We start from the raw sequence: 23,682 nt of genomic DNA on the forward strand, positions 1-23,682 counted from the left end.
CATCTATGTTCTGCTCTGTAGTTACTGTTCATGTTTTCTAAAAAGTGTGCAGACAAAAAGAAATACTTGTTCTGCCTTGAAATCATGAAAGCATTTCTGCATTTAAATGGATTGACAGCCTTGATCCAGGTGGTTCCCAGCCATTGTCCCTTCAAATAGGCATGGAGAGAGAGCTGGCTGGTTGTGCTTTGACCATCGCTGTTTATCTTCACTTAAGAGACAGTGCTTAAAATGCCAGTATTTACTTGTTTCTTTTTTACGTTAGTTTGCCAACCACTTTTGTCCCTAGCCAAATGAACCATGATGGCAACTGAGAAGAAACTGCCTTTTGTAGATAAGGAATAGCATTTTCAAATGTCCTTATATGGCGTGGTTCCCTAAGTTTTATTTTCCAAAGTAGCTCTTGGGAAAATCTGTGGAGCTGGTGCTTAAGTTGGTCTGGGGGGTTTCTGGCGTTTTTATCCACAACCCAGTTTTAAATGTACTTTTCCCCATCTCCTTAAATGCTTAGTTGATAGGCTCTCCATTGATAGGAATACTCTTTTGGTATATTTTACATGGAAACTAAAGCAGGAAAAGGTTTTAAGGTAAGCCAGCCAAATAATTTAGGGTCTTTTGATCAGTTTCTGTTAGTATTAAACCAGTCATCTGCCCTATTAGATGTTATTTGAAAGGAAGTCCAGTGTTTAAAGGAAATAAACATACCAGTTGACATTCAATATATCGTCTTAAATCACCAGCAGAAACCTCGTTGAACCTTGTTGGCAGAGGTGCCTTCTGCAAAGGGTTTCTAAAAACACCTCCCCAGCTATTGGATTAGTTTCTGAAATGCTCTGGCACGTCAGTGGGTCTGGTGCCAGTGCTGGACGCCTGGTCCAGCTCCAGTTGGAGCTGAAGAAGGGCTGAGTTTTAAGACCTCTAGGATGCCTTTGTGTCCAGAAGAAACTGAGCACTGGAATAACGTCGTCCAAACTGTGGTGTATTCCTAGAAAATGATAAATATGCTCTTTTAATTTGGGGACCTTATATAGCTGAAGTTACTGAGGTATTAGTGCTTAGAAGTGAGAGATCTGCAGCTCTTAAGATTGCCTGGTGCTCAAACAAGTGAAGATCTAAATTGCTTTGAGGTGCTGACAGTTATCACAGCTTTGTGCAAACACACCTTTGCTGGTACTGACAAAACACGAATACCAGTTTCACATCGCTGTGCTCTCCTTGGCTGGTGTACAGCTTAAAATGGTACTATACCTTCACAACTTTGGCAAAGAAAATGCAAACAAGGGGTCAACAGTAACAGTAGCCCCTTATCAGATGGTTGGTATTAACTGCTTTGAATAAAGACAGTATTTTTAAAAGAAATTTGATCTGTTATTTGAAGACTGGACATTAAATGCCTTACATCACTCTCACCCCGGGCCACTCTGCTGAAGTTGCACTGGATGCAAGAGCAGACTTTGGTCTGTGATGAGGACAGTAGCAAATGAAGGAAAAATACTATTTTCTTTCTGCAACAGTGAGTTCCTCCAAACATCACAGATAACTGAAAAGTCTGTTTTCAAAACAGCTCTGACCCTATATGCAAATAAAATTTCTGTGATTTCAGCTTTGCTAGAAATCATATCTATCATGCATCTGTGTGACAAAGCACTGGCATATTAATACCAAGTGCTTCTTAAAGAAACTAATTTGAAATCCAGGATAGGTCACAAGTGACAAGGGGTTGACACTCCATCTAATCCACATCATGGACCACCATGTATTTCGGTACAACTGTCAGTAACAGCCTACCAGCCTATGAAAGTTTCACATTAAGATAAAGAGTCTGTTGACAGATTTCAATGTGTTTAGTCTCCTAAGCCTACAGATCGGCATTACGGTTGTTGCTGGCCTCTTCTGTGAGCCCCTGCCTGCAACTATGGAGTTAGAAATGAACAGACAAACTCTGGCTGATATCCTTGGCATTACAGTGTGGGTATGTTAACTTTACTAATTTGTTGGGAAAAAATTGTCACAATTTGGCACTCCAGTGGCAAAACTATCAGTGTTCCCAGCTACTGTTAGCACTGGATTTAATCTCAGTACTTTTGCCATCTGCTATTAAAGCATTGCAGACTAGCAGAGGAGCGGGAGGTTGCAATGGCTTTGGGTAGCTTTCAGAAGAGCCGAGCAGATTCTTTGATTTGCCATGATCAAACATCCTGATTGCCACAGCGTAACTCAAGTTCCCTTTTTGACTGAGTGACTGAAGTCTGTTGTGAATTCTTCTAATGAAGTGGCATGCAACCTTCTTGAATTAAAAATTACAGTGGCTCTGCTCCCTGAGCGGGAGCAGTGCACAACAGCAATGCTGATGGAAGCCTCTGCTGTGGGTGCATGTCTGCTGCCTTCATCCGTTCTGCTGGATGTTACCCCTACGTCTGCTCTAAGGGCAGCAAGGCAGGCCCCAGAGCAGGCACGCAGCACAACCAAGGCCTTTGTCGGCTGTAATATTTTCTCCTCTGACTCCTCTGTTATGTTTCTGTTGTAACATGCAAGATGCTGTGATGATTTGGGTGACTTTTTTTTTAGCCTATGACCTGTGTTTGTACCATTGTAGGCTCTGAATGGTTTTGTTAGTTCTGGATTGCTTTGTGGCTCACCTGGGACAGGTGCTTGTCTCCTGTATCTTTATCAAGCACTAAGCTCACAGGCATTGCTCAGTAAATAACTTCAATGCAAGGTAAACTCGCCTTGCCGCTGTTACAATTCTCAGTCTTCCAAAAAGCCAGTAGATGGGGTGTGTGCAATTCCTGTGCAAAATCATTGCACTTCTCAACCCAAAGATCCAATTTTAATTTTTACATTTTTATTGCAGAGAGTCTTCTTTTTTGCTGTTAGAGATGGCCCTCCACATGAATCACAAAATTAAGCACCCCTGAGTGGAAGCACCCAAAATTCTGGATTGATAATTATGCATTAAATGCTCTGAGTGTGATCTACTGTGCACCTTGCAACACAGTTAGGTCTTTGAAATCTGGGTATGAATTTTTATCATACGCTTTTTTCTTTTTTTTTTTTAACTTAAACTAGTAATGAACTAGGAAAGTACTGGATAACTGAAAATAGACTGGGTTACCACAGACTTCTGCTTAACTTGAGGTTGCAGTATTAGGTGTAGATGCCATGGGGCCAACTATGAAATACGCTTCCTCTTTTTGTGTCTCCAAGCCCAGAATGTAAGAGTAAATGTCTGTCTATTTGTATACATAGTTCTGTTGATTATAGATGTGAAAATTGAATTTGCTAGCAGTGTAAATTAAAATATTTTGCTGTTGTTAATAATGGTCATGTAAATAATAACAGACTGTAGAAAGGGTTGCTAGTCACATCCCACGGTGGATTTCATGCCTATAGGTCAGTTATGGTAGACTTGAAATAGGAAGGAATCTAAAACAGGACACGAGTGGGTTTGGGACAAGTGGGTCCCTGAGTTGTCTTCCTCAGGGGATGTCACAGCAGAGCAAAGCATGAACCAACATAGAAATAAGCTGGCCCAAGGTCATTTATGTCATTCAAAATGAAACTGTTTAGAGATGGAGTCCTCTTAGGTAGGTCCTAGGTGTTTATACCTGATTTGTGATGGAGAAACATTCAGATGATTTGTAATAATTAACCAAGGGAACTCTGCTAAAACACAATCCATGTCTGACATGTATGCACATAAGGAGGGAGTATCTTGCCAAGAAATAAGTTAAAATTAGAATACTATATCAGAATTCAGTTATATTCTGAGAAGAAGCCTGAACACTGATGGCCAAGATCTACAGCTGAAGTCTCCTGAGAGATTTTGGGAAGAAATAATGTGCGTACACACATACGCTCTCCTCCAAGCTATTAATGCAATTGCGGGAATGTAAAAATCTTCAAATGGCAGAGTAGCCTCAATTAATTCAAAAGAAAAGTTTAATAGTGGGGTATCACAGAGTCCTGAAAGCACCAGTTTTGCTCATGCCTGTGATGAAAGGGGCAAATAACATGAACCTAGTGCTGCCTTTCAGACGAGAACCACAATAGACGTATTTTAATCTGGTGTGGTGAAGTGTGCCCAAAATACTCTGAGCATTTAACAGTGCTTGCACAAATGATTCACTTTCCTAGCAGTCTGATTTTGTATTATAGCATAATCTGTTTCCCCTCTGTCTTTAATGTGCAATTCTGCTGAGCGTGCAGTTCACATTGGCTGCCTTGGGCAGACTGCAGGTCAGCTTTTGAATGTAGGAGAGTTCAAAAATTTAAGTATTTTTGTATACAGTTAATGGCAGTTGTGCAAGTACAAAGACATTGCTTTATGAGCAGATGTGGTCTAGGTTTACATTTATGTCCACATTTGATTCTTAAGCTTATTGCAGTCGAGGGGAAAAAAAAAAATCAGGAGCTCAGTGCAGTCTTTAACAATCTGCTTTGGTAGCTGGCCAGTCCACTTACCCTTGCGTGAAGCACATGCTAGGGTGGTTCTTTCTTCCATTAACTCTTTGATGCTGAGGAACAGGGATGATTCACATGACGTGGAAGGGGGGCGGGGAATTAAAATAAATGCAAGATTAGCAAAAACTTTGTGCTCACCTTGCGCCAAGCCAGGAAGGGATTTGTGTACTGTGGAAATGATTAGATTGTAATATTTGCTGGATTGCTGTGGCGGACGAGGGATATTTGAGAAGGTGATCCTGCTGGAGTCTGCAGGGGGAGTGGAGGGCAGCCTTTCCATTTGGAGACTAGAATTGGGTTGGGCACTTTCTGGTTAGTCAAAAGGGTTGCTGGCTGTTGTTTGCGATAGCTCAGCTGTTTCCCATGTGACATGGCTGCATTTCCTCACTTCTTGCCCAAGCTGGTGCTGGAGTTTGGAGTAGAAGGCACTTTGCCAGCATCGCTCCTGTCTGGTTAAGGACTTTTTTTGTTGGACTGGGAAGAGATCGGGAGGAATCATATCCATGCATGGAGAAATGGTGATGAGAGGAGGTGCAGAGCGAAGGCCACATATCCCTGCTTCCCAAGCGCAGAAATAACCAATGCCAACATGGGAGCTTGTTTGTAGCACCTCAGCTTGGCCCAGCCAAACGTCCATCGTGCAGTGAGTGGAGTGGGGTGGGACTTCCTTGCAAGGTGATTAATGCGATCTCCAGATGCTACGAGGGGGAGCCATTCATGAGCAATGGTAGGAGCTTTTTTCCCAGGGTTAAATACTGTGCTGTCCTCCTTTAAACCAGAGAGATGAGAGTCCGGGAGAAGGATATGAAAAATAGATCAGCTTAAATTGAAACCTGGCATCTGGAACACCTCAAACTTTGGCAGACCTCAAGATAATACTTCAAAGTTGTTCAGCCCCACAAGGTACAGTATAATTTTCTGTTTGGTGAATGTATTACTCGGGAACTGGAGTCAGTCTTGGGGCTTCCTTATGCTGGGCACTGTCACGCTAGCTAGAAGATAGCTCTTGGCTGACCTGACTCTGAGCCTGCATGCTCTGAGCTGCTTTACATGCCTGTTCTTCATCTCCCCGGATATTTAGCAGTAAACATTTACCCTGAATTGGTTTTACCACATTGAGCAACAAAGTGTAAATATACCTGACCCTTACTGAACCTAACTGTCTTTACTCTCCCGAAATGATATTCTGTATTTTAAAATAGTTAAAGCCAAAGCAACTTAAATATTCCTTGTTTCATGAGAGCATGAAAGGAACATGGCTTCCTAATTACCTGGAAATTCAAATGTATATAGGGGCACTTGGAAAGCGCTGCGCTCCCTCAGCTCCCTGCAGTTTGGCAGATATCTGTCTTCTTACTTGATTGGGTCTGGGCACTGAAGAGAAATTTAGCACATTGGCTTATCTATGAATTTACCATTCTGGCATTGATGGGGTGATTGCCTGAGTTTAGTGCTCAGAGGCAGAGAACATCTTCCTAAGGTCAATGAGTGCCTGTAATTCTCACTGTAGTACATGGACCTGCTTTCTCTTTTGGTGGTTTACTAGGGAGAAAGCAAGTCAGCCTAGTTCAGTTTTTTTTAGCCACGTGTGTCTGGAGCTCATTCTGAAATACGATTAATACATGCCTGCACGTAGGTAGGATTTTAGGTTGTAAGATTACTAATTGGTTTCAGTGTTGTGTGCTGCTTGAATGTTGTGGGTTTTTTTATCTAAGGTAAAAAGAACATCATTACTTTTAGCTTATAACAAAAAACACATTTTCTCTTAAATGTCTTGATAGGAAGTAATTTAAACTAAATTTCTGCACAAATAATTTCCAAGAGATTGGCTGTCAAGTACGATAAAAAAAATCTGCACTTTTGCAGGGACCCAATGAGACTTTGCAAATTTAGATTTATTCTTAAATGCGGTTGAAGATGCCATTTTTTAAACAGCACTTTTAGAAGTAGTTAGCTTAAAAGTATAGCAATTCAAAGCACAGAGGGAATGATTTTGAAGTGTAAAGTCTTGAAACACAACGCAGAGGTTGACAGTTTCACTACAATTAGAAGCAAGGCAGGCACAACTCCCACTTCTGAAAACTTTCCTATCGCACTGCTTCCTCTCTTGGCCTAGAAAACCTCAAAAAAACCCCACCTTTGAGTGGCTTTGCTTATTGACTTAACATAGTTATACTCAATAGCATTAGGAGACAGAGCAGAAAGGGCTGCCAAATCTGTCTGTAAAGAATAATCTTTACAGAAAGCTTTACAGGGGTATTTTTTTCACAGGCTTTCAGTCTCCTGAGAATGCTGCTTTTTTGAGGAAAGTGAGTTTTAGGGTGGTTTTTTAAAATTTTTTTTAACAAGGCTTGTTTTGTTAGGAAACCACTCCCTTCTGCTTCTGCATTTAGACTCACTGCTAATTGCCTTTTGGTCGATGACATTTTCCATGAATTGCCACATTCTCCCACACTGTTACAACTTCACACTGATTATGTTATGTTATGTGGCACTTCTGCCTGCTGCCTTTGGGAGGAGTGGCTGAGAGAAGGATATTGTGTACCTGGGAAAGTCCTATTCATTGCTTTCTGAGAGAAGTTAGCTGGAACCGAGTTTTGTAGCTGCTAAGACACGGCAGAGGCTGTTCCTCCCAGACTAGGATAGGTGGCTAAGTGTCGTGGTTTAACCACGACACTAGGGTATGTGGGATCAGGAGGGCATCCTGTTACTGTATTGGTTTAAGTGCCACTCTGCTGCGTGCCGCTGCCGAGGATTTTGCGTAAGAAATCATGACAAGGCAGGGTGTGGTGTGTCAGACTGATATTTTTCTTCCTAGTCGCATGCTGTAGTGGAAAGCCAACCCCAAACCCTGGTGCCGGAGAGAGTTTGGGAGGGGGCAATCTTCGCAGACAGTTCTGGCTCACTGAGCCCCTTAGGATGCCCACCGAGCCCGAGCTACAAGCCTGTTTTTCTTCTAGGACCTGGGGGTGGCTCAGGTTTGTCCTCAACCCAGCTCTGTCCTCTGCAGCAAAACTTGCTGGAGCAGCTGAATGTAAGATCACTGCTGATTGAAGCTTGAGTGCTGCCGACACGAGAACTGGATGTAGCAGAGTTGTTCAGCACAGCTAATCCACTTAAACTGTGGAGCTCATCTGCTGATCTGCAGGGGTGACAGCGCTCTTAGGTGGGATAGCTAAAGAGGCTTTGGCTTGAGCTAGCGCTTCAGGGCAATCAAAACCTGCAGCTAGGGCTGAGGATCTGGTTACACTAAGTTGGCCCTGACCCAACCAAACGTGGTTAAAAGTGAGAGGTTAGGTGAGATAAACCCCTCTACTTAAGGCTTGCCTTAGCTCAGGAGCTGATCAACGCATTGAAGTCCTTTTCCAGTCTAATTGCTTTGATCAAAGGTAGGGCTTACTCAGTCTGTGAACTGGGATAAGCTTTGCCAGTAAAAGCCCTTTTTTTAACTAGGAAAATTACATCCACAATGCTATCAGGTAACGTTTCTGCTTTAATCATGTCACTGCACATAAGGGTACAGATCTTTTACAGGTAGAAAAGCTGTGATTTCTGACGTAGTAAGTGCGGTTGGGTCCCACCTACGCTGTGGCTACTGGCAGCAGTGCAGGATGAACAGCTGGTGTTGTAACAGGATCTCTGACTACATTACTTTGTTGTCCAGCCTGTGACATGAGGGTTTTTTATCTCAAAGAGGTGGTTAAAAAATTCAGGTCCATCCGACATCCCACCAGAAGTGCTGGCTACAGGCAAGCCCAGCGTGGCCTTTTCTGCCACGTGACAGTTGGCAGGGGTGGCTGCAGCCCACAAGAGCAGGCAGTGGGCACTGCTCTTGCCCTGCTGCCATTTATCCTGGATAAAACCTTTATTTGTTCAGTCTTACCCTTTTTTGTGGTTGAGGGGAAGCGAGGGGAGTATGAGGAGTAGCGTGCAGTATACATACACTGCTGAGTCCTCTACTGTCCTCCCTGTGGTACTAGAAGGCATCTGCAGAGACTAAAACTTGGTTGTCTTTTGTGAAAAAGGCTCGTAATGTTCCCGCAGACCAAATTCTTCCCTGCAGCTAATCCTCGCTTGCTGCAGGGAGGTGGAAATGGGAGTGCCGCGATTCCAGTCCATTCTGGTCCCACCGCAAGCCGATGCAACCAGGGACTACTCTCACACCACCCACGTACCACTCGTACCCCTGGGTAGAGAGACCTGCTCCCTCCTTTCCTTCAGCAGCAGAAAGAGACAGAAATGAAGGCAGGACTCCAACTCTCTCGGAATTTCAGGAAAGGCTAAAATTGGTCTCTTGGAGTAAGGAGAGAACCAGGAAACAGGAGCACGTGTGTTGCATAGCTTTGGGCAGGTCAATTATCCCTTCTCCAGTGAAATTCCCCTTTGCATAAGGTATGAATAATAATACTCAACTTACCTTGCAGGGGTGTTACAGAGTGTGCAGTTAATTTTATTTTTTTTTTAGTGTTTGTAATATGTAAAACCCTAAATGAGTGCAAAGTATTACTGCGATTTAATTTTATTGAGGGTTAAACATTGGTGACGTGCCCAGCTGAGCATTTGCTGGCAATGAGCTAGGCAAGTGACCAGCAGCAAGCGTGTTTGGCAGCAAGCAATGGACAAAAAAGGAAAACGGGCTAACTTATTCCAGTCCTATGTATTTTTTTTCTCTCTTACCACTGTACATTTCCCATGAAGCAGATGGAGGTGATCAAAATATCAAATTGGAACTCTATATTTTAATAGACTTAAATTTTACTGTATAAAAGGCAAATAAAGGTTAATGGCATGAAAATTTGTCTTGTAGGAGGGTGAGAAAGTGGAAGTGCCTCCAAGCATGCCCTGAATGCTCCTTAAATAATAGCTCTCGGAAACAGATCGTACCTGAGTAGTTAGGTGGCTGATTTTTCGCTGGGGGGGTAGCATGCCAAGGGTGCCGGTTCCTGCACGTTTCATGCTGCAGCTGATGAGGGTTTTGCATTGGACTGGAAACACGTAGGGAAATCACTTGGACAAGGTTGGTACGCCATGACAACAGCATGAGACAGGGTCTGTGCAGGGGGTTTGTGTGCAGGCACATGTGTTGGGGGATGCTCCTGTGTTTGAAACATGAGTCGGTGCCAGACTCCGACGTGTTTCTGTGTTGGAGCTGCGGAGTGTAAGAGAGGGAGAGACAGCGTGTGTGATTTCTCCAGCTTGCTCTAATTTCGCGTGAAATGGAGGCTTTCCAGTGGTGGGGTTACTCCCAAGTGCAATCGCACCAGCAGGTTTCACGTTGCACCTCGGCGTGCGTGTGGCTCCCATGCATTTTGTTACTGCCTGCTCATTCTCGTTAATTTTTATTAGGTGTGAAATGCAAAGCCTTGTCCTAATTACTACTGGTAGATGATAGCACAGCGGAGTAACAATCTTCCAATAATCAGGGCTATCTTCTGCCCTTGGATAATTACACACCAGGCTCACTGGAGCCAGTGTATTCCTGGTAGGGAGGAAGAATTTGGCTCACACTTTCTCTGTATGTGTTAATTCAACATCTTTGCTCTGTGACAGTGTCCTGAAGGACAGGTCCAAAGGTCAGCGAAGCAGAAAAGGATCTTTCAAGTGTCTTCTTTTACGCTTTGGGCCAAAGTCTGCATCCTACCCTTGTTCTCATTGCATCTGAAAACATTGCTTGGCCCTGGCTTTTCTCAAGGTTTGCTTTCTTCCCCAGGTCTAAAATCTGTCATGGTCACTTACCCAAACACAGTGACAGTATCAACTCCACAGTTAACTTCTCATTCAGTTGTGTTTCTGAAAATAACAATTGCTGCAAGAAAACTAATGGTAGAGATGCACCATATGTTGCACATAATAATAATTTATTACCTTTTATTTTAAATTACAGTATAAAACTTAGGGGGCAAATCTCAAATCCTGTGAAATTTATGGCGCAATGCCAGTTTATTTGAAAGAGCTGTACATTTGTCCCTACATGTTGCAAGTCCTTAAGTACAATTTCTTTTCTTGCATGCCACTCACCTTTAAGATGATACTCCTTTTTTGGCATTATTAATTATCATTATTGTTGTTGCTGTTATTATTCCAGGAGATCTGTATGGGAGGAACACTGAAATCTGAATTAAAAATAGCATTTTCATGTCCTCCCACTCACTGTACTTCGTGCACAGAATGCCTTTTATAAATGCAGACTTGCTGCTTGGCTAGATAAAAGAAGCTGTCACTTCATTTCCATAACGAAGTCGTTCCCAGGAGAATTTCATTGTTTTAGCAATAAAATTTTTCTAAAAGGCCTTTTATTTTGCCTGAGAAAGGTAACAGAAATGAACTTCTGAGTGGTTATTCCACAAAACAGTTAGGAGAAAGCAAGACTGTCTTGATTTGATGTAAGGAGATTTGTATGTGTATGAATTCCCTTTCGTGTAAGATGAGAATAAATTCCTAACTGAAAATCAAGTTAGAGCCCACCCCCCCCTTACACAACATCACTTTTTTTTTTTTCCTTCATTGCAGAGACATCACACGTCTTTATCAGCACTCTTCTGAATAAACTTGGTCATATCCTTAAGTTCAGCCCTATTTCAAAAGCCACTTGCATGACTTCTGATTCAGATGCTTCCCTGAATTAAAGATGGCCATGGATAATCATTACCAGTTATTACAGTGTGTTGATTTTGTTAGCAGGTATGTCCTTATTCTTAGGGAGGAGTGATCACTGTATGCTGTATTGAGGCTGAGCTCTCCTTGAAGCAAGGACCATGCTTTTGCTTTGGGTACATATGCTGTCGAGCACAGTGGCAGGCCCAGTCCTTCCTTGCCCACGTGCCATGGCCTCTCTCACCACTTCTCCGGAATTTCTCGCCCCTTCTCTCAGCTGGTCAGTGTCCCATGCCAGCATGACGTTCCTTTTCTCTGAATACTGAACATGCTAAAGCATGTCAGAATTAGAGCATCAAAGAAGTGCTGATATAGAAAGCATACACAGTAAGCAAAAGGTCCTATGGCTTGTGTTTAGTTCTCTCCTTTTTTTTTTCTTTTTTGGGGGGCTATCTGTCATTTGTCACCCATTTTGAGCAATGTTTGCGTTTTGCTAAGTATGAATCGACACAATTATCACTTCAGTCACCATAGACAGCCTACTACTATAGGTAGGTACATGTAATCAGGATCAAAAGGGAAGAGGACAAAAACATTTTCTTCGTAATCAAGAAAGCCTTTATAGATTCGGCATTACACTTAAAATTGCATTGTATTGAAGAAATGCAACAATTTCGGAAATTATTATTTATAGGAAGGTTTGTGAATTCAGGATGTGATATTCTGACTCACCCAACAGCAAACATGTTTGCACTCTGGCTGGTATGACTCACGCTGGCATTTGTCTTAAGTGTGGCAATTGTTTTAGCCCTCAGCTTGGTGTACGATGAATGAAACGGCTGAGGTCCCCTGTTGCAGATTTACTACGTGCCGCTACGCTGGTAAATCGCAGGCTCAGCTGTAGAGTATTTCCTCTAACACACACACACGCGCACGAACATGCACATACACACACATACACGTGCGCAACCCCCCCCTCCTCCCAAGTAATACTTTACTTTAAAATACTAGATTCATAGAAAGGAAATGCATAATTACAGTGCTGGCTTTTGCACCACATAAAGCAGCCCACATCAAAAGATGTTTGCCATTAATGTTTCAACAGGTAATCTCTGGATTTACTGCCAAGCTGTGTTCCTGTTACTTAGCGCTCAGTGTTGTCGAAATTGTTGAAATCTTTGTTGTAAGCCAGCATAGTCATCTTAAGCCTGCAAAAAAGTTAGTCAATAGTGCCTTTGTTTTCCAGCACTGTGTTTCACGTTGCATCAGCAGCGCAGAAGATGGCCACGCTGGAAGCGGGGAGAAGGTTAAGGGTGGGTTCTGGGCTGGCTTCCTAAGGAAGCGCGGCTCACGTGGGGGCATTGTTTGTGCCTGCGCCCCTGTGTGTGTCCCCAGCCTGGCAGGTCGTGTTGCTCGGGTCCTTCTCAACCCAACCTGCTGCACAGGTAGAGGCTACAGGGGAGCTGCTCCCTGAAGGCTTTGTGTAAGCAGGCAGACGAATAGCTGTGGGAACCCGTGGCTGAGCCCAGTGAGGCAAAGGCCATGGCCCCAGCTCAAATCTTACTGGCACCAGGGAATTGGTACGGTGGGCATCCACTGAGATTACTGCTGCTGTCAAAGATCAAGCCTTTTTGCTGGTATTTGTTAATGCTACAACCCATGGAACTATCTTCTTCAGGTGGTTTTGTCCTTGGCTTGTTAAAACACTGCAAATAAACAGAACCTTAGCCATCGGTTTTGGTGCTGCTACGCTTTGGGACTCACAGCATTTGTATTCCCCCTTTGACACCGTCTGTTTGCGGGAGAGCTGTGGCCATCATCTGTGAGATGTCTGTACGTTTAACAAAGGCCTAGCCCTTGGGCTCGTTCTCATCTGTAACAAGTTACAAGGGTGCTGCAGTTCTTCAAACACGCAGGAGGCTCATTGTCTCAACTCAGGGCTGAGCTGCATTTTTTGCATAATAGCTTCCACAAAAGAAAAAGAGAAATATTTATGTCATGTAACAGAAGCAGCCAGAGTGGTTATTTTTATTGCTTATATCTGTTCAACATTACTGGCTCTGAGCCTGAATTATTATGGACCATTTGCATTGTTTTTCCAATCTCTTCTGCTCAGAAGACCTGTAGGAATGACTGTGTTACAAACATGCAGGCAATAGGGTTGTTTTTACTTAAAACCTCTGTGTGAGAATGAAGAAAGTTGGCATGCTAAGAGAAATGTAGATCTGTGTTGAAGTTCCTCCTCCTGCCCCCGCTATTCCTGCTTTGATAGCCATGAGAAATTGGCAAATAGGGGGTGCTGATGTTAATGGGATGATGGATTTTTATTAAAAAATACATCATTGGCATCTGATAGGAGGTATTTGTGAAGTATTTTTCTTCTTCCAGTTCTGTACTGTTGCTTCTTTGGCAAAACAACCTAGACACTCTCCTGTTAGTTTTCTTTTCACCTGGTGGCATTGTGTGTTGCGCCCACTGCCCACCTCTTTACTTGCTCTTTTAATACCTTATGCTGCATTCTCTTTGTGGGGAAAATCCCACAGAACTTAGAAACTAAGCACAGTAAGTGAAGCACAGAGCTAAGCACAGTTTAACCTCAAGTCTTGCTGTAAAAAGTGGGTATTACTGAAGTAGAAATAATGAGTATCGTTGTGATTGCTGTTATTTGTGGAAAGGTGGTGTCTCAGAGGTCCTAGTCAGATTTGTGTTTTTATTGATATTAGGCATTGTGTAAAAGGAGAGTGTGAGTTTGAGCTGGCGTGCGTGTTTTTATATTTACAACCCTCTGGTGATGAACCTTCATCTATTTTCTGATCTCTTGTTCAGAGGTGTTGGGGTTAAGGAATGGGTAATGAGAGCGGCAGGGACTGCTCTGGGAACAAAGTTGCTTCCATGGTTTCCAGATAACAGGTTTGCAAGGACGGGATATCCAGTGAGTAGGGCTGAAAAATCCCATTCCCAGTCTGCTTGCACAGGTTAATGCTAAAACAAGGGGCGGTTTACCTGAGCCTTAAATCAGGAAAAATAGCTGCTGTGGATGAAATAATGATGAATAATGTTTTTTTAGATTAAATCTTGGGACACCGATTTCTAGATGACTAACAGTGAACGTTAGTTGTGCAGAATCAGTGGTCATCTTCAGCAGTGGCTCCTGCAGTGGAGGGTGTGAGGTGCAGCCTTACATCTTCAGCTCCACATGCTGGTCCTGTCTGTCTGCTGTTTGCAGACAGATGTTCCCATCCTGCAGCCCTTCATTTTCCTGGTGAGTAAGCACTTGCACTGGAATTGCCATTCACACAGGAAAGATGCCCTGGGCTGGGGCGGCCCATGGATGTGTTCACAGAGCTGAGGAAGGTAACACGTTCCCCCTACTACAAATTGCGGGCCAGGATGGATTGCCTCCTTGTTTGAGCCCCATGATCTGGATGCTGTTTTTCTGGTTTAGGACCTACAGGATATGCAAAGTGCTGACAACTTGATTTACTATTCCCTTACACCCCGATACAGTTATTCACCCTGCACGAAGTGGGTGTAACGCCTTGTGAAGTTGGGCATTTCACTATGGGCCGCATGCAGAGCCATGGGAAGTGCTTGTTTACGTGACAAAGCTGTGGAGAGTGAAGCTTCAGATGAGGAATGGATGCTAAACAGAAATCTGTGATGCCCACCTGTTTTATGCAAACAAAACCTCTTTTGTGCTAAGGTGATATTCCTTCACCATAGCCTTAAAGTAGGCATAATTGTGATTTAAGTCTTTTTTACACTAGTAAAACAGTTAATGTAAAGATGACTCAGCCCCATCAGGAGCAGCCTCTGCACTAGACAAAATGTCAGGAGATTTTCAGATGGGTAATGTTTGGCATGGCTGGCGTAGAGAAGCTTTTCTTAACTTGAAATCTAAAAGATAGTTAATTGTTGGTTGATTTGTGGTTGGTTTGGTTTTTTTTTTCATTTCCATTAGAATCTTTTTCATATGTGTAAAATCAGCTAAATCTGTTGAAAATCATTTAGAAGTTTTTCTCTGACGTGATAGATAATATGCACATTAGGTAATTGAAATAGCACACGCTCCAGGAAGATACAACCTTGCCTTTCCCACTTGCGGTGGGCAGGCTTGAACCTGTCTAAAACCGTTTCATGCAGAGGGAGAATAAAGGAGGAAATGAATTACAGTTTTATTTGAGTTGAAGGATTAGTTGTGGGATAATAGCAAACAACGAAACAAGTTGGGATCAACGCTGCTGTCTCTTAAACAGTTTTATTAGCTTATGCTGATTTGTGAATTAGGAAAACCAAATTACGTGATGCAAGAGAGCAAGGAATGGGAATTAAAAACCTGCAGGAAAGGACTAGAAAAATGGTAATCTCTCACTGCCTGCTCTTCAAAGCAAGATGGAGAGCATGACCTTTTCTTGGAATAAATACAGGGTATTGCACGGAGCCAACTTCTGGTTTTCAGTTTTGCCAATTTGCAGTTGCTCACTTGTACTATGGTCCTTATTTGTTGATTGCCCTGGGGTCCAATTTTAGTATCTAAATACTCCTAAGAAGTACTTCCATGTTCTTTGATTTGAGGTCTGTTCACCTCTCAATTACACTTCTAATCTGTCAACTCAATGTCCTTTTTAGCACTCAAAGGCAGGGCTGTGCTGTGATATTTGAATAGCCATAATGCTGTGGAACCATGAAAAACAGCTTCCTTGTGTAACACTTCCCATTTATAGCCAAGATGTGATCGGTAACTGTGTATGTGATAATGATTCATTGATCATGTTGAAACTTCTGTTGCAAAGCCTGGTTAAAACCTAGTTGTACTGCAAACCGGCCTTCGCTGATGGTCCCTCCAAGTTATGACGCTTTTGCGTGTTCCAAGAAGAGCATGTCATCACAGCCCATTAGACCTGCATAGCAAAAAGATCATCCCAATTAGGGAATGAGTGCTCTGCTCTTCAGGCAAGGATTGTGCTTCAAGAAGTAGTGTATCTCTCCCTGTATGTCCTGAAGTTTGTGCCATGGTGTCTTGAAATCTTAAGCATAAAAATGTCTGGGAACATTTGCAGGCAGACGTGCCTTGCCCCTTGCAGAAAGAAGTGCCTACGGGTAAGGTCAAGTGAGCAAGTTGAAGCAGATTAAACTAGCTTGTGAATTTACAGCACATCATCTGCTCCATAATAACTGGCTGTGTGCATGGTGCAAAGGCACCCTATGGTAAATACAAGGTCTCTCGCCCTTTTTTCCCTGAGGGCTAGGCTACCTTGCTTCACGTCAGCTTTCCTGTGAAATAAGAGTGCATGAAGAAGTATATCTGCCACAGAGTACCACTGCACTGTATCGCACAGATGCTGCTTGTGACTTGTTCCCGTGTCCACACGCTAGCAAGGGTCTGCAAGACAAATTCCAGACTGATAGCAAGATAACTGCATACTTAGCACGCAACGCTTGCTCCTGTTTCAGTGATCGGAGCCCTTGCGTAGGCAATTGGAGCTTGGTTTAACTCGAACAGAATCAAAATCTTAGTCCTGCCTGTTGAAGTTAGTGGAAGGACTTTCACTGAGCGTGGTGGGTTTCAGCCTGGTGTTACATACTGCTGACTCTCCAGGGAGGCTTGGAGGAGTCCGTGCAAGCAGGAGCTGCAATATATGGTATGGGAGACAAGGTGTGCATGGAGTAAACTTCCCTACTCTTACTAAAAGTAATTGGAAGCCATCTAATTTTGGCATTAACATTAAATATTTATCGTAGTTTTTTGGACTCCCATTTTCAGGTTCCCCTGAATGTTGAATGACAAGAGATGAAGATTAAAAAAAAGGAATTTTTAGGAGATTTTTGGATTGCCAGATTATTGGGGAAAAAACCAGAAATAATTTTGAAAATGCTGAAACGTTTCATTTTAAAACACTTAGAAACAAAATGTTTTGCGTATTTTGACCTTGGGTTTTTTGGGGTTTTTTGGTTTTTTTTTTAAAATCTTGAGATTCACATAATTTAAAGAAAAAATAAATGGCTTGAAAATAAATTGGTTTGGGTTAAGCAGAATTTTAAGGATTGACTTAAAAATAGGTTTGGGTTTTTTTTCTCTTTTTGGTCTGCTTTCTAAAGTTAAAAAGCTTGTGAGATATGTCTGATGGTATGCTCCTCTGTCAGATAAGCAGCAGAGTCCCATTTTAGTAGAGGAGAGAAGCTGTTGACCAAATTCCTGGAAGTGTAGCCAGAGCCTGGGTATCTGAAGGATCTTGAGGTTGCAGTGCCTCTGTCACACAGGAGCTGTACTTCCAGCTCAGAGTCTCTTAAGCTGGGAAGACTTTTGTAACAGGTATCTTGCATTGCTACAATCCATCAGGGAGAGGACAAAGACGCATGTAAGTGAGACTAGTGGTCATCATCATCATTGCCAGGGCGCCTTGGAGAGTCCCAGCCAGCTGCATGCTGGTTCATGGAGGCTGCTCCGTGATGGCTTAGCCTCAGCCAGTAAATCCTGGAGTAGTCTTACACCAAAGCTGGATCAGCTGGGCAAATACTGGTTTGCATTTTGGAAGGTTTTGTTGTTGCTGCTTTGTATGTTCAATCAAAACAGACTGTGTCAGGGCTGTAAACTTTTTTTGAATAGTTATCATTGTGTTGCCTTCCCTCTGCTCTTCACCCATGAACTGCTCTTGTCCATCTGTCTGACTTGTTTCCTGTCTTCACGTAGGGTGAGATTCATCTGCATTCATCTGTCGCCATCTCATCTGAGCTCAGTGTCTAGACTCACTTTATGGAGGGAGAGGAGCAGACCTTTCTAGAGAGTGATTCATTCGGTCCTAAAGCAGATGCTTAAGATAGGTCAAATTAATCATTTTCTAGATTGCCTGGTTTCCTCCACTGAAAGTAAAGAGAGCTTGCACTGTCTCAGGTGTAGACTTTTGTCCTGCACATGTTTTCGGTTCAGGGACATGGATTCCACCACAGCACTGATAGGATGGGATCCGTGTGCACGAATGCTGAAATGACATGCGAAATGTTTGAGGAGCCTTATGTAAAGAAGATAGGAAAGGTTTCTGGCACAAAGTGAAACTAAGAATTTAGGAAGCACAAGTAGACCATGGGAACCTGGCTGAAGGAAAAAGTGTTCAATTTGGGCCCTGTGGAAATACACACTCTGTTTTAAGTATTCTGTGCGGAGTTCACATAAAATGAAGTGCGGCAGTTTTCCCAGACCCCAGTAAAAAGGCTGAGGATAGTCTTATACCTTGTACAGTAGGTCAGAAAAATAAAGAGTTGGTCCACAAAGAAATTTTGTCCAAGAAAAAGTATGAAAGAACTGCACGATATTAAAAATCTCAGATGTGAAAAATACTTCCCACTGAGGAATAGCAAGTGTGTGTGTGTATGTATTTTTGGTTTCAGTACTCCTCTGTTGCAATATTACAGATAACCACAGAAATAGATAGGTGTTTGCGTCTCCTTAGAGGAGTTCATTGAGAAGAAAAAACTTCCTGTGTGGGTCTCTCTGCACACCGTGGGCTCTGTTTGCAGACACTTTCCAAAACAACAACCCTGAGTAGTTTTTTCTTCCTCTTGTTATGGCAACAGAAGTATCCAAGAACTATTTTAATTATGTATCTGCCTCAGCAACTCTGAACTGGGTTTTAATTGTTGGTAATAAGAAGTACAGAGCAAATGACTCTTCCTATCCTGGATCACTGTTTCATGTACACTCACTCTCTACTGGAATCGCCATCCTGGGAGCTCATTAAAAATGCATTTGCTTCAAGGAGATGTAGGAATCAATTGTTCATTTGCTAAACAGCTTTATGGATATTCCTCTTTTTATTCCTTGCTTTCCTTTCTTACTTTGTTTTGCTTTTCTTTTACAGCTCTATCTTACTTTATTTGAAAGAGGAAAGCCAGTGAAGACCTGTGAACAATCCGGCAGTTTGTGAAAAATCTTCATGCTAAAGGATAATCCAGAATTCCCCGAAGAAGAACATAGTGAATGTTGTGAGTTCCTAGCAGCGATAACGTGTACTTGCAGTTGTGTCTTTTGGGGGGTGGTATCTGCACTGTAGTGTTTGCTCCCATTCCTGTGAAGTACTGAGCATCTTTTCACTTTGCTGAAACCAAAGGCAGGTAGGTGTGTCTGGCTGTGTCTGCAAAGCCAGATTTGAAGTTCTCTCCCTCTCTCTTTTTTTCTTTCTTATAATGTCTTCAAGGGCAGAATAGTGTTACCTAAGGAAAGATGCTGGGTTTCTTTTCCTTGGACTGCCGCAGTTACTTAGCACATTACCATTGCTTTTTAATTAAATATGTAAGCCTGCATTTGAAGGGCTTGTGACTGTGTAACCTAAGAAGAATGAAGACTATTATGGATAACCGTTCAGCAATCTACAGGTCAGATTCAGGAGATTTCTACATTCTCATACAATGGCTGAAATTATTTGGGCACTTTCAAATTAGAGGAATGCAAATGTGGTTATTTGTGCCTGGTATTCCAAACTCCTATTGCTTTGATCAGTTAGTTGTATTGGTTTGAGTATTTTCAATACAAATGCTCCTCTTGGAGGTTTGTGTTCATGGGAATTGGAGCAGCACACCTTTCAGAGGGAAACACAGTCATATAACCAAGACCCTGATGCAGCTGCAGCATTTAATGAAAGAAACTGTTCCCATGAGGGATGGCTAAAGAGAAGGCAGAAATATTTTTATGTTCATTGTTTTTCTCATGAAGCCCACTGCTTTTCTGGGTTGAAATGGGCAAATGTGTTAAGATCAAATGTAAACATCCTCACAAACAGAGGAAAACAAGAATTCTCTGCCTGCCAGGTTTGAAAATAATCCTTATTTTTGTCTTAAGAAGGAACCATGGGAATTTAAAAATTAGGTAAGTTAGTATTTAAATCCTTATGCCGAAAGTACGCAGTGGTCCTTCAAGATGTTAGTAGGGATAAAACAGCTGCAGAGTCTTCTAGTTTGAGCAAATTAGGTTTTGCACTTTCCATAAATTTAGTATAAATATATTTTCTGATTGCTGGGCATGCTGTCTAGCTCCCTGAAATTTGGATGCCCTCCTTTGCTCTGCTTTTCCCTTTGGGTTCAGGCAGCAGACTGAGGCAGAGTCTAAGCAGTGCAGCTTTCCCAAGAGCCACTTGCAAAATAAAGGTTAGAGAAGACACTGAAAAATCTTCATCATCTCTCCCTTTTCCCACATGCTTTGATCTACAGTGAAATAGTTAACAAAGCTGACATTTGGAGTTGTTAGTTACTAGTACCACTAAGCTGCCAAGTTAGTAACTCATTAAGATGAATAAGGGGCCTCTGAGACCTGGAGCTTCTCACTCTCTATGTAACCAAGCAGATGTGGCCATATCAGCTTATTCCCACACTTTGAAAGGCTTCTTTGAAACCACAAGGGCTTACTTTGCACGCTGACATCCTAGAGCAGAGGAGGGCAGTCTTAAATAATAATAATAATAAAAAACTGTCCTAGCATGCAAAGCTGTTGGGATAACAGGAGATGTTTGTTCAAGATGTTGCAATTACCTCCCCTGATTGCAACAGCAGCACCACCTCATGCCAAGGAGAGCGTTCCCTGGGTCCTCTAAGGTGTGTGGTGTGCCAGATCAGCCAGATAAACTGCATGAGAGAAGGAGGCAATCACCAGCCATTACAGGGGATGGAGTATCTGTCGAAGATGCTGTTTCTGTGATTATTACATTCTGCCCTGTCCTAAATGGTTTAAAATGAGCCCACTTAAAGTGCAGCATGGTGGTCTGCTATTGTGGTGCCAAACCCCCGAATTACATTCCTGAGGCCCAGGTTTGTGCGGAGAAAGCAGCACTCTTCTCACCAGGTACAGATGGAAAGAAAGTGCTCTTGAGAACGGCTCTCACCCTGGCATCGGGGAGTCATTTGTAGGTGATGGAGAGCTCTTTAGATGTTCCTCTTGTCACCTGGCTTCTGCTGGGAGGACAGTGCTGCAAGAAGGAGGCGGTCGGCCAGGCTCCTCCTCTCCCCTCCCATCTTTCCTTTATCCTCTCGGGGAGACAAGAATACCAGAAATGAGGAGGGATGGTGTTTCTGCTGAAAGGAAATGCCGGCATATAATGATTTTACTGAAAAATAACTGCTCTCTCTTCCCTGAGTATTTGCAGGGTCTTGTCACGTGAAGATGTGCGGAAGGCAATCAGACCTTTCCCACTGCAAGCGGTAGCTGCTCCCATCCCTTCCGCCGCCTCCTCCTGCCACCCAGGCAAATTTCAGAGGAAGGGGGGTGTGAGGAGGGAGGGGGGCAGTAAATTGGGACCAGCATCTTGTATCCACCTAGAAACTGCCTGTTTACTAAACAGTACAAATTTCTCGCTCTCCTCGTTCCGATGAAGCACATTTCTGGAATAGCAGAGCTTGTACAAATCGAGTCCATATTCCTCTTTTGCAGAGAGAAAAAGGGATGTCAGGAGGATTTGTTAAGGAGGAACGTTTATTTCACTTAGTGAGGGGTAAAAATGAAGTGAGGCGAGGCTCCTTTGCTCTTGCAGGGGGGGTACCTTGCAAATTCCAGCATACAGTTTTGTAGTTCTCTGGTAGTATTTAGGTATCCTGAGGGTTTTTTTCCATCCTGAAAACATACGTCGCAGCTTTTTCGGAGTGGTAGCCGCACAAGCACAAACACATTCTGACAGGAGCAATGAATAAACTCTTCATGTTCCTCACTCGCAGGCATTTCTTCACTTTTTTTTTTGTGCTTATGCGAAAACCTCTGGCACAGTTTGTGGGAAATGGAAAATAAATCTCTAAATCCAGTATGTGTCAATAACTAAAACATCTCCAGTTGATCTCGTATCTGTAGCTGTTATTTTGGGCAAACTGCGGATGGCAGGATAGTAAACAACCCTGCTTCTCGCTCCAACAGGCTTTCCGTGCTCGCCTTTGGTAGGAACCTGCCGCCGTAAGAGCTGACCCTGGAGAGAGTCTTGGGGACTACAGCCGCACAAGGCTTAGCCCCGGTCCCATCCCAGTTTTTGAGCTGCCACCTCCTTTCTCCACTGCTTGGCCCTCCTTGCTCCTTTCACCCCGGTCCTATCTCGTCTGTACTCCTCTGGCTGCCAGCTGTTTTTCCTGGCACCTGGACCTGCGGTGGGGCTGGGAGCGACAGCTCCTGGAGCTGATGTCAGTGCCGCTTTCTGAGCCTCCGGCCAGGCTGGCAGCAGTCCAGGCATACCCTCTCCCCAGAGCATCGCCTTCTCCACCTGCTCACACTGCCACTGCGGCAGCCCCTCAGAGAGGAGGCACACACAAGTGGTGAAAATTGAACGTTAGCGAGCCTTTTATGGTGGTTTTGGGTGAGCGGCTGTCTCCCGCACCTTGAACCTCAGCGCTGGGTCCATGGCATGGTTGGAAGTGATGCCCAGTGTCTGTTCAGTGATGAGCTGTGCACACCTTGGAAGAGCGCGATGGGAAGTTTTGACAGATGGCAGCCTTAATGTTTTTGAACGTCTTCGCTTTTGAATCGCTTTGGTATCCGTATGCTAAACCACTTCATGGTTTTCTACAGAAATTACTAGGCTGCTGACAAAAGAGAGCTGTGTGTGTCCATTCTTCCAAATAACTGCCCAGTGCATGCCACTCGGTATTTATAGGGAGAGGGAAAAAGGGAAGAATCGCTGTCATTTGAGAAATGTCTCTTAGAAATGGCAGTAATTTATTCCCAGGCATTATTCTTCATTAAGAGCTACAGACAGCTGCAGCTTCCCTTTAAATAGAAATTGCACTCTGTAGGCATGCTATACATAGGGCTTCAGGTTTCTGACATTTCTCTGCCAAAAATCAGAAGTATTTCTCACCAAATAAATGTTTATTCAGAAAGTCTTATTTCCTGGCTTTTATTTCACGTCACATGCTTCCGCTGGCCAGACAAGAACGGCTCAAGGCTGACATTTGGGAGAGGAAGCTGAAATGGTTTAGGTCTCCTGCAGGGCTTCAAAAAAAAGTCTCTGACCGTAACTCTGGGCCTTCAGTTTGGCAGTTTATTTTAACTAATGAACATTAGATTAAAATGGATGTTGCAGAAATACAGCGGAGCTACTGTGTCTGTGCAGAAGCGGAGGGGGCGGTGGTAGGTGTTTCTGTGCATCAGGTTGGCTCACCCCTTCTCCCGGCCCCTAAGCCACCATCCTCTGAGTGCATGGGTGGCAAACATGCCTCGGGGGCCCACAGCAACTGAGCTGTTTCGGCGGCGGGGGATCTCCCGTATGGTCAGTGTACGGGCACCTGCGGACAGCGCGTGAGAGCTGGGATGTGTCTGCTTGCCTCAGCCACCCAGCAGAGGTGGCCAGGGTGACTTTGAGTCCTGCAGAAGGATGTGCAGTGATGAGGCCGTAAGCCACCAGCGCTCAGGGACCGACTCGGGGCCAAATGCCTTTTTATTCACATCTGTGCAGCTTCCTTGGATTTACCTCTCTCTTCTCCACATTCCTGCTGGCTGGTTCCTCGACTCACAACTTCCTAACCTGCCTTTCCCTGCTGTTTTTTCCAGCCTGGACTGCTGGCTTCTTCCTTCTTTGTCTTCAGGGCTTATCTGCTGGATCCACACTTTCCATTCAGTGTCCCAGCCCGTAGCACTCCAGTAGAAGACTTTGCTGTTGTAGC

General features: G+C 43.5%; 1 protein-coding gene across 16 annotated transcripts in view; it reads left to right on the forward strand.

The window, feature by feature from the left end:
- Positions 1 to 23,682, forward strand: part of ATXN1 (ataxin 1) — a 230,637-nt gene that overhangs the window by 117,125 nt on the left and 89,830 nt on the right. For 14 of the 16 annotated variants that reach the window (XM_069809141.1, XM_069809150.1, XM_069809152.1 and 11 more), the window contains one exon: positions 18,915 to 19,038. The gene's annotated coding sequence lies outside the window, so the exon portion shown is untranslated. Of the gene's footprint in view, positions 1 to 5,243; positions 5,368 to 18,914; positions 19,039 to 23,682 lie in introns of all 16 variants that reach the window. The other 2 variants (XM_069809144.1, XM_069809147.1) reach the window with 1 other exon arrangement.

Source organism: Haliaeetus albicilla, chromosome 21 (assembly GCF_947461875.1).
Source record: "Haliaeetus albicilla chromosome 21, bHalAlb1.1, whole genome shotgun sequence".
Classification (NCBI taxonomy): domain Eukaryota; kingdom Metazoa; phylum Chordata; class Aves; order Accipitriformes; family Accipitridae; genus Haliaeetus; species Haliaeetus albicilla.